The sequence below is a fragment of the Malus sylvestris genome, chromosome 17, assembly GCF_916048215.2.
Source record: "Malus sylvestris chromosome 17, drMalSylv7.2, whole genome shotgun sequence".
Lineage (NCBI taxonomy): Eukaryota > Viridiplantae > Streptophyta > Magnoliopsida > Rosales > Rosaceae > Malus > Malus sylvestris.
Genome location: NC_062276.1, coordinates 33,627,232 through 33,638,322, shown reverse-complemented (window position 1 = coordinate 33,638,322; position 11,091 = coordinate 33,627,232). Strand labels below are relative to the sequence as shown.

Sequence of the window (11,091 nt, the reverse complement as noted above, 5' to 3'; positions counted from 1 at the left end):
TCCAAGGTTTCCAAAGTTGCGATCGGGGGGTCAATAATTCAGAGTGTTATTCTTTTTTTTTCTGTCTGAGATTTTTGGGTTGTGGCTGAACTTTGGCCGATTTCCAACCCGTTTTGGTCGCGGCCCGTCATCAGATCGCTGCGGAACAGATGTTATTCAGCTAAGGTGTATTTTATAATGGTTGTCTTTCAATTTTTATTTTGGATTTTTGCTTATTTGGAAAAAAAACCTAACGATTTCATTGTTCTTTCAGTTGTGGTGCTCTATTAGGCATTTCCCGGCTAAAAGAGCATTTTGCATTTTGGTTGCTCTGTTAATAAATCTGACATTTGCTAGCACCTGTGACGCTGCTCTTATATTCTGGGTAAGTTTTATGTCCTGCTTTTTTCCAGTTTCGAAATGCATTAATAATTGTAGGATTAAAATGGATTTATAATTTTTGGGAAGAAATGAGAGGATTCGTTGGAATTTTGGAAAGCTTTGTCTTTCTGTCTTAAGAACAGGGAGAGGAAGAATTTTAAAACTTTTTATGCTATTAGTGCTGGAACCTATGTGTTTTGTTGGGAAATTGATAATATGTAGAGTTATTAGAATTTTGGAAAGCTTTGTCTTCGTCGCTTTTATCCGGCAGAGGGAACACAAACATGGAGAGGATGACAGTCAACATTAGTTTTAATTGTGGTTTTAAATTTGTTTATGCTGTTGGTGGTGGAAGTTTTTATTTTGGATTGATATGCTAGTTGTCAGATTTTGCTTGTTTGAAGTTGTTTGGACCCGATTTTACACCATCGGCCCGTGCAATCGAGACCCTTGAATGAGCAGGATTTTAGGCCGGTGGATGATAAAGTGATTAAAACGATTCTTAGTATTGAGGAATGATATTGTGATTTTAATCATAATATTATCTCTTAATAATAACTAGGATATTTAAACTTAATATGTGATATGTTCAATGTGGATGGTACAATTCAAATGGACTTTGGATTCATGGACAGGGTTGAAGCACGTAGCCTTGTCTTGAGATATGATGATGAATTTCATCAATTGTTTTTTAGAGTTTAAGCTGATGAAGGGATCATCATGCATGTATGTGGTCTTTGTCAGGGGAAATATACATGATGGATAAGACAATGAGTCTAGGTAAGCTAGGCTATGATGATAAGAAGACTTTTATTTGGATAGGCTTTTATGGGGTTTGAAAAGTCACAAAAGCTAGAGGATAGGCTTTGGCATTTCACACGGATCAATTTTACAGAGTCAGAGTTGCAGTCGGACTTTACACAGTTATCCAGCCGTGCCAAGCAAGTACAAAATGCTATAAATACAAGATGCTCTGCGACAGAAAAAGCCCCTCCAATTCAACACACAACTGCCCTGCGCAAACTCTCTCAACAACTTTGAGATTTTTATTTTCTCTTTTCGCTGACACATCTTCCGTTGGCATTAACAACACTCCAAGTCTCGGTCGAGAAGGATTTCCGAATCCTTATTGATTGAGGTCATCTCATTAGCCTTCTCGGCGAAGTGAGGTGTTACAGCTTACTGAGCTCGACGCATTCTCGACACATTGCACGCCGAGTTATTTTATGATTGGATACTCTTAAGTGGGATTTAGAGTTCGGCATTCAGACGGTCGAACCACGTTCACTATTAAGACTTATATTCGCTTTGAGTATTTGTGCCCTTACACTTTAGTGTCAATTCTGCGTGAGTTTACTCTGACGAATAACATCACTGTGACCGAATCCGACGACAGTGATTCGTGAACTTCGTAAGAATAGTAGCATTGTCTTCAGGTTCGAGAACCCAAGAGGCCGAGACGTGTTCCTTCCTCGGTCGCAATCGCAAGACGCAGAAGTCAGCCGCACACCCAACGCAACATCAACAAATTTTACTCCTCAGCAGAGCTCGGCCGACGAGTTGGCACGCCCCGCATTCACTGAAGGACGTAGTTAGCTTATAGATTACTCGGCCTGCGCGCCACGTAAGTTTGGTAGTTTTTAGGATCAACAGAAGTTTATGTTTTTAGTTTTAATTTTTGATGAAAGTAACTCATGTTTGCTTACCCGGCGGTGGTTACTTTTATGTGCATTGTACGGAGTTTTAGTGTTTGAAGCCCTAGCCACATAGGTTGGCCAAGTCAGAAAAAGCCTTAAATCAGCTTCAATCCAACTCCTTTCTTTGCTTTGCGTACATAACAAATTAACCAATTTTGTTCCGTTTTGATAACCTTTTGAAACATTTGGTGTCCGCATGGAACAATTTTTCAAATTTTGGTTTCTTTTATGTTTTGCCTGCTCTGTCTACGCTTACAATTTGGTTTTCTTTTTGTTTTCAGCATGTGATGCTCTTTGTTTTTTGCAGCTTCAATGTACAGCCTTTAAAACCATTTGTACTTCAGGTACGTAATATGACCCTTTCATCTTAGGCTTTTTATTCAAACAAGTTTATATTTTCCATGTACTGCAAAAATGATCTTTGTTATTCTTTTAAATAGTTTTTCTACTTGTTATTGCATGATCCAATGAGTTTCTTCCTAGATAACATTGTAAAACAAAAAGATCATCTCACCGAAGGGAAAATATGGAAGTGATGATTATTTATCCAAATGATCAAAGCTGAAATAACTGAGCAAATAGTATCTTTGTGTTACACAGAGACACCTAATCAGCTCTATCGGATCCATCTTTGAACATCCTTTTTCCCATATTTACATTAGAATCAATACAAAACTGGCTTACATATCATTTTACACCATATTCTCATTTGTGATGCATTTTTAATACTGGTTTTCAATTTTCTCCATTTCACCTGATCAAATTTGCCTACAATTTTTACCCTATTTTTTATTCATTCAAAGATAGCTTGCTGCAAATTTGACTATCATTTTAGTCGGTATAAAACATAAATTTACTTCTTAACCTGCTTTTCCAATCTTTGGACATCATCTTCCTTTTATTATGTATTTTGCCTTTTGTTCTTTCTGTCTGTTCCCATCTGCTTGAACATCAAACTAAAGTTTTGTTTTCCTCAACAAATTATCAGCATGGATTCCCATCATCTAAACTCTTACCTCAACTAAGTGCAGAGCTCTATATGCTTTTTAATTCTTCATATCCAAACGGTATATATGCATGCTGTGGAGCCAAAAATATTCACAAGGCGACACGTGGATTTTTGACAAAAGAAGACAAAACTACCCTTAGGGCATACCGGGATTCCTACGCGCAAGCAGCGGGCAATTATCCCTCAACCAAGTCAAAAGTACCCAAAATAGGTATCAACTTAAAACCTAATTTATTCATATATTTCCTATTTCATTATTTACCTAATCAATTAGCTAAATACTATACTTATTCCATAATTCCTAAAACATTCCTTCTAAAATAATGATAAATAGCTAATTAATGAGTTAATTAGCTAATGATTCCCTTAATTAGCATTTAGACCATTCACTTTACCCTAACTCCCACAAAAAGGCCGGTTAACTTTCATCCCCAAAAGAAGTCAGCCTTTCCTTCTACCTTTTTTCCTTTGTATGACAAATAATTAGCCAAGTTAATTAGGGAGTTATTGACTAATTATTTGGTAACTCCTAATTAAACCTAAATTAAACCCAAAAAACCCTAGCCACCTCCTATCCCTATAAATATACTCTCATTCTCACCAAAAAGCCAATTCCAACACTTTGGCAAAAATCCCAAAATTCTCTAAACACTCTTTCTCTCTAAATTCTAACTTTGGCATCGGAGGTTCTTCGGCCAAAGCCCCCCCATTCATCGTGGGCGCGTGAGGCCCTTGGCCTTAACCTAAGGTGTTAATTGTTTTGTAGGTGCAAAATTGTCCAAGATCAAGGAGGAAGAAATTTGCATCCACAAATTGGTGCTTTCATTGAGAGTTGAAATCCATACTCGTAGAAGACTCTCGCACAAAAAGGTTTTTTCTTTATTTTCTAGTCCATTTGAATATTTTTCATACGTTCTTATTATTAGAATTTTTTACTTGCAAAGGTTCTTTGATAAAACGTATAAGCAAAATATAATGGCTAGAAAATTAGAAAATTCCACAAGTGAAAATTCTAATGTTCAAGAAATGGGATTGCGGAGATCCGTGAGGCTAAATGAGACAATAAGTGGAGCAGCACCACCACCACGAGTTTCCACCATGGGAACCATCACAGTGGCTACCTCGGTAGCCACCCGTGGCGAGGTCCATGGTGCCTTCACCACGGCTCGAGCCGTGCCATCCAAGGCTCACGGCACCAAGGCCACGGCCCAAGTCGTGCCATCCAAGTTTGCACGGGCCCGGGCCCAAGCCTCGCATTCGTTTGCATCACATACTAAACAACCTGCTCCCGCCAAGCAACCTGCTTTCGCGGCCCAGCCTGCTCCCACCAAGCAACCTGCTCTCGCAGCCCAGCCTGCTCTTGGCAAGCAGCCTGCTCTCGTGACCCAGCCCACTCCCGAGGTCCAGCCTGTTCCTGCCAAACAGCCTGCTCTCGTGACCCAACCTGCTCCCGACGAGCAGCCCACTCCCGTGGTCCAGCCTGCTTCCGTCGAGCAGCCCACTCCGGTGGCCCAGCCTGCTTCCGTTGAGCAGCCCACTCCTGTGGCCCAGTCTGCTCCTGCCAAGCAGCCTGCTCCCGACGAGCAGCCCACTCCCGTGGTCCAGCCTGCTTTCGTCGAGCAGCCCACTCCCATGGCCCAACCTACTCCCGTCGAGCAGCCCACTCTCACGGCCCAACCTACTCCTGCCGAGCAGCCTGCTCCCGACGAGCAGCCCACTCCCGTGGCCCAGCCAGCTCCAGTCGAGCATCCCACTCTCACGACCCAGCCTGCTCTCGTGGCTTTCCAAGCAGCCAAAGTCGGCCCAAGACTATCTCAACCATCCGGACCTACCATCGAGCTGGGGGCATTTTCACCACATTTTTTCGCGGATTTAACATTTTCCAACTCAAATCTCGCTCCCGGAGTCTACCACCCTTCCACTGCCCAATGAGGCGCATTCCTTCCAAGCTCTTCCAATCCAAATGGCGAACAACACTTGTCTCGACAAGTCTTAGAGTTGACGAGCACCCTTTCACAACAGACAACCTTGGTGAATTAACTTTTGCAACGTATCGGGATCCAACGTGCCCCGGATGAGGTATCCTGAAGTAGGACAAGGGCAGACAGACCTTTCTAGCAGCGTCCCGGCAAGCAGCCACTCGACCAGCCACGAGCCGAATGTTTGGGCAGTGTACATTCCCGTCTTAGCACGCGAAGGAGCATGCACTCTCGACTAGGCCCACGGATGAGCATACATTCATGGTTGGGGTTATACTCCGATAGTCAACATGAGAAACCTTCCGGACAAAGTGTCCATTCACGGCTAAGCCCACAATGAGCATCCTCCACCTCACATCAGAGTAGGCAGCACGACGGACAGAGAGAAGCAGTCACTCAATCCCGCTTAAGTTCAACCAGCAACCTGCGAAGAACTCGCTCGCCTGCTAGGAACGCACCACATGCACTGCATCCACGGCATAGACGAGCCAAACACATGGAAGAGCAGCCTAGACCAGCAACTCATGGCTGGGGGCAGCCGAAAGCTCCACTACCCCAACAAAGGTAAATTCAGGAAAAAGTAGAGAGATTATTGACCAAACGATTGCATGATTTCCAACGCAACGAGGTCACCGATGAGGCACTACGACGGAACATGACCAACATAAGCAGGTTACCCTTCACGGACGATATCAAGTAGGCAGAGCCTCCACGTGAGTTCAGCATGCCACATTTCACATCTTTCAAATGGGATGAAGACCCAGAGAGACACTTAAAGCGTTACCGAAGCGCAATGATCCTTTATCGAAACAACGATGATCTCATGTGCAAGATATTCGCCACCACTCTACAAGGCGAGGCACAAGATTGGTTCTACACCCTGCCGCCACAATCCATCTGGAATTTCTATGAACTTTCTTTGGTTTTCACCAAAAAATATTCATCTTATCGCTCGATCAAAAAGAAGTCTGACCATTTGTTCGACGTCAAGAAGAACCCAAAGAAGTCGCTTCGACTATGTGAGGAGGTTCAAAGTAGAGAAGGCAAAAATAGTCGAATGCAACGACTCGATAGCTAGAGCGGCCTTCTAAAAAGGACTTCCAGCAGACCACCCGCTATTCAGAAAATTGATCATGAAAGAAGATCTAACTTTGGCAGACTCTTTTGCTTTGGCAGAGAAGCATGCACTTTGGGATGAGGCTCGCCAATGCACATTCAAGGACTTGAAGAAGTACCCGACATCACCTCCCTAGAAGCAACGGAGGACTTATTCACATGTTTGACGGTATATAAAGTAGCAATAAGCTCTACCATCATGCGAGAAGAGATGGGGGCCCGACTACCTGTATTCTACAGTTCAAAAGCTCTCATTGATGCTATTAAAAATTCAAAAGCTAACTTTGGCGATAATTGTTGTAACCCAAAAACTTAAGTTTTACCTTCAAACGCAAGCAGTCATCATCATGACGCACTATTTGGCCGAATCCAAACCGACGACGATAAAGGCGTAGACCCTGGCAGATGCAAAGTTTTCTAATGAACGCAACAACTCGGCCCAACGACGCCCCGAAGGAAGCCGAGCACACTTTAGCCACACATGCTCCCTCAATAGAGATTTCTGGCGTTTGCATGTCGACGGCGCATCCAACTACGAAGGCTAGTGAGCAACCGTGGTTCTTGCCACCCTAGACGTTTCAATGCTCAAACAGGCGATCACTATAAGCTTCAAAGCATCTAACAACGAAGCAGAGTACGAAGCCCCACTAGCAGGCCTTCGATTGACAAAAGACTTAGTGGTGAAAGAGCTTTCCATTCATTCCGAGTCCTAACTAATCCCGTCGAGCAGCCCACTTTCACGGCCCAACCTGCTCCTGCCGAACAGCCTGCTCACTCCCGTGGCCCAGCCAGCTCCAGTCGAGCAGCCCACTCTCACGGCCCAGCCTGCTCTTGTGGCTTTCCAAGCAGCCCAAGTCGGCCCAAGACTATCTCAACCATCCGGACCTACCATCGAGCTGAGGGCATTTTCACCACATTTTTTCGCGGATTTGACATTTTCCAACTCAAATCTCACGCCTGGAGTCTACCACCCTTCCACTGCCTAAGGAGGTGCATTCCTTCCAAGCTCTTCCAATCCAAATGGTGAACAACACTTGTCTCAACAAGTCATAGAGTTGACGAGCACCCTTTCATAACAGACAACCTTGGTGAATTAACTTTTGCAACGTATCGGGATCCAACGTGCCCCGGATGAGGTATCCTGAAGTAGGACAAGGGCAGACAGACCTTTCCAGCAGCGTCCCGGCAAGCAGCCATTCGACCAGCCACGAGCCGAACGTTTGGGCAGTGTACATTCCCGTCTTAGCGCGCGGAATAGCATGCACTCTCGACTAGGCCCACGGATGAGCATACATTCATGGTTGGGGTTATATTCCGATAGTCAACATGAGCAACCTTCCAGACAAAGTGTCCATTCGCGGCTAAGCCCACAAGGAGCATCATCCACCTCACATCAGAGTAGGCAGCACGACGGACAGAGAGAAGCAGTCACTCAATCCCGCTTAAGTTCAACCAGCAGCCTACGAAGAACTCGCTCTCCTGCTAGGAACGCACCACATGCACTGCATCCACGGCATAGACGAGCCAAACACATGGAAGAGCAGCCTAGACCAGCAAGTCATGGCTGGGGGCAGCCGAGAGCTCCGCTACCCCAACAAAGGTAAATTCAGGAAGAAGTAGAGAGATTATTGACCAAACGATTGCATGATTTCCAACGCAACGAGGTCACCGATGAGGCACTACGACGGAACATGACCAACATAAGCAGGTCACCCTTCACGGACGAGATCGAGTAGGCAGAGCCTCCACGCGAGTTCAGCATGCCACATTTCACATCTTTCAAAGGGGATGAAGACCCGGAGACACTTAAAGCATTACCGAAGCGCAATGATCCTTAATCGAAACAACGATGATCTCATGTGCAAGATATTCACCACCACTCTACAAGGCGAGGCGCAAGATTGGTTCTACACCCTGCCGCCACAATCCATCTGGAATGTCTACGAACTTTCTTTGGTTTTCACCAAAGAATATTCATCTTATCGCTCGATCAAAAAGAAGTCTGACCATTTGTTTGACGTCAAGAAGAACCCAAAGGAGTCGCTTCGACTATGTGAGGAGGTTCAAAGTAGAGAAGGCAAAAATAGTCGGATGCAACGACTCGATAGCTAGAGCAGCCTTCTAAAAAGGACTTCCAGCAGACCACCCGTTATTCAGAAAATTGATCATGAAAGAAGATCTAACTTTGGCAGACTCTTTTTCTTTGGCAGAGAAGCATGTACTTTAGGATGAGGCTCGCCAATGCACATTCAAGGACTTGAAGAAGTACCCGACATCACCTCTCTAGAAGCAACGGAGGACTTATTCACATGTTTGACGGTATCTAAAGTAGCAATAAGCTCTACCATCATGCGAGAAGAGATGGGGGCCCGACTACCTGTATTCTACAGTTCAAAAGCTCTCATTGATGCTATTAAAAATTTAAAAGCTAACTTTGGCGATAATTGTTGTAACCCAAAAGCTTAAGTTTTACCTTCAAATGCAAGTAGTCATCATCATGACGCACTATTTGGCCGAATCCAAACCGGCGACGATAAAGGCTTAGACCCTGGCAGATGCAAAGTTTTCTGATGAACGCAACAACTCGGCCCAACGACGCCCCGAAGGCAGCCGAGCACACTTTAGCCACACATGCTCCCTCAATGGAGATTTCTGGCGTTTGCATGCGACGGCGCATCCAACTACGAAGGCTCGTGAGCAGCCATGGTTTTTGCCACCCTAGACGTTTCAATGCTCAAACAGGCGATCACTCTAAGCTTCAAAACATCTAACAACGAAGCAGAGTACGAAGCCCCACTAGCAGGCATTCGAATGACAAAAGACTTGGTGGTCAAAGAGTTTTCCATTCATTCCGAGTCCTAGCTAATCACCAGCCAGACTACCAGGGGCAAAGACATGATGATCGTGGCAACCGACTACTTCACCAAATAAGTAAAAGCAGAGCCCATGACGATCATGGTTTAGACGGACATAGAGCGCTTCATATGAAGGAGTATCATTTTTCGATTTGGCATCCCTTAATCCATAGTCACCGACAACAGCCCTTAATTCGTGGGCAAAGATTTGGCGAAGTTCTTCCAAAAATATGGCATCAAGCAGCACATGTCTACGCCAAGATATCCTCAAGGCAATAGGCGGGCCAAAGCATCCACTAAGATGATCCTCGACTGCCACAAGAAATCCCCCACCAATAAGAAAAGAAAATGGCCAGACGAACTCCAAGGATGTCTATTGGCATATCGCACAACCAAAAGATGAGCAACCGAAAATAGATGGCCACAAGCTTAGATCTGGCAGAAGAGAGGCGCGAACAGACTATCACTCGCATTGCAGCCTACCAGCATCAGCTCCTCTCCAGCTACAACAAAAAGGCCAAGATCCGACAGTTCCAGCCCAGAGATCTGGTCAAAAGAAAAACCTTCATCATTGCCAGCAGAAAAGGCTCCAAAAATATGGATCCCATATGAGAAAGTCCGTACAAGATTAGCAGAGTAGGTGGCAAGAACAATTACACCCTCGCCACCATAAAACGACAAAAAGATCGAAAAACAGTGGAACGCTTACAATGAGGAAGTACCATGTGTGACATCTCGCTACATCAAAGCCCGAAGACTCAAGCAGCTCGATGGGCACTACCTCACCAGCCGAGGATTATCCAGTTGTTATGCAGTTCTTACCTTACATTTAAGTTCTCGTTCGTTTAACGCGTTTTTCAATGAGGAATTCAGAAGTAATCACGACTTGGCTTGGCTGCATGCTTACAACAACTGATCACTCTTGCACTTCAAAAGAAGACCGCGCCCTTCTTAGGGACTTACCGCAGGAATTGCGCCCCCCGAGGGACCAACCATGCTCTCCAGTGCGAGAGGGTAAACTAATTGCTCTCCAACACAAGAGGGTAAACCAATTTCCCGACACCCACATGGGTAAGCTCTCCAAGAATGGGAGGATAAACTCTACACTCCGAATATCCAGACGTGGATGAACCGGGCTGCCTTAGTATAACTAGATGCAGGATGGCTTATGCCGGGATTTCTAGAAGTAACCGCAATGGCCTTTTTCAAGGCTTAGCTAACTGAAGGATTTTGGGTCTCTTGGCCTAATCCGTGGGGAACCGGGCCCTAGAGACGGAGAGGGCACATTACGCAGTACATCCGATGGACGGCTGCCCTGGAATCCAAAAGCTGCTACCGAGTGCACTAAGGTAGCCTACGAATTCCGGAAGACTGCCTACGACTTGCCCTTCGAGCAGTAAAGCCGCACTAGACTTATACAACCGCACATTCTTGTAAAAGGTTAAACAAGCTAGCACGCATATACGAAGTTTTATCCACTGCCGACATGCTACGTAGTCAATAAGCTTCACTTCTGCCAAGCGCGGAACAACCTACACCAAGTCCTAAAGTGTTGTGATACTTGCTACGCAACCTACGAAATTGGAGAAAGTCAAGGTTAACAGCCTAGTGGTTACGCGGACTTGTCTACTTCTGCAAGTAAGGCATCCGGCTGCCAACCCAATGGCTAACAACTTTGCAAAGTTCTACACCAACACCTACGGCTGCATAGGCTACGCGAGCTTGTCTGCTTATAAAAAAGTAGCATGCTTGCCACTAGTCTATCAAGTCTAAGGGTTAGGGCATGAACAAAAGAAGCAAAAATGAAGAAAAGCTAAGGAAAACATGTTTATAAACGACTAGCAAAGGCCGAATGAGTTCAAGCAAAACAAGAGCTAAAAGGAAAAACAAAGAAAATCTTAAAGGCTACCTAGATGACTACACTTTAGCAGCCTGGACATCCTACAACTATTCGGTAGCCACACCTTCAGAAGCCGCGAAGCTCTTAGCAGCGGCATCACCCTCGACTGCTCCAGCATAGGCACCAACTTCTCCAACTACTTCACCAATACCAACATGGACGCGCTGCAGCTCAT

General features: G+C 45.0%; 1 non-coding gene across 1 annotated transcript; it reads left to right on the top strand.

The window, feature by feature from the left end:
• Nucleotides 1-2,583: 2,583 nt before the first annotated feature.
• Nucleotides 2,584-2,686, top strand: LOC126612725 (small nucleolar RNA Z103). Its single transcript, XR_007619284.1, has one exon. It is a non-coding gene; the product is annotated as a small nucleolar RNA Z103 (small nucleolar RNA).
• Nucleotides 2,687-11,091: the final 8,405 nt, after the last annotated feature.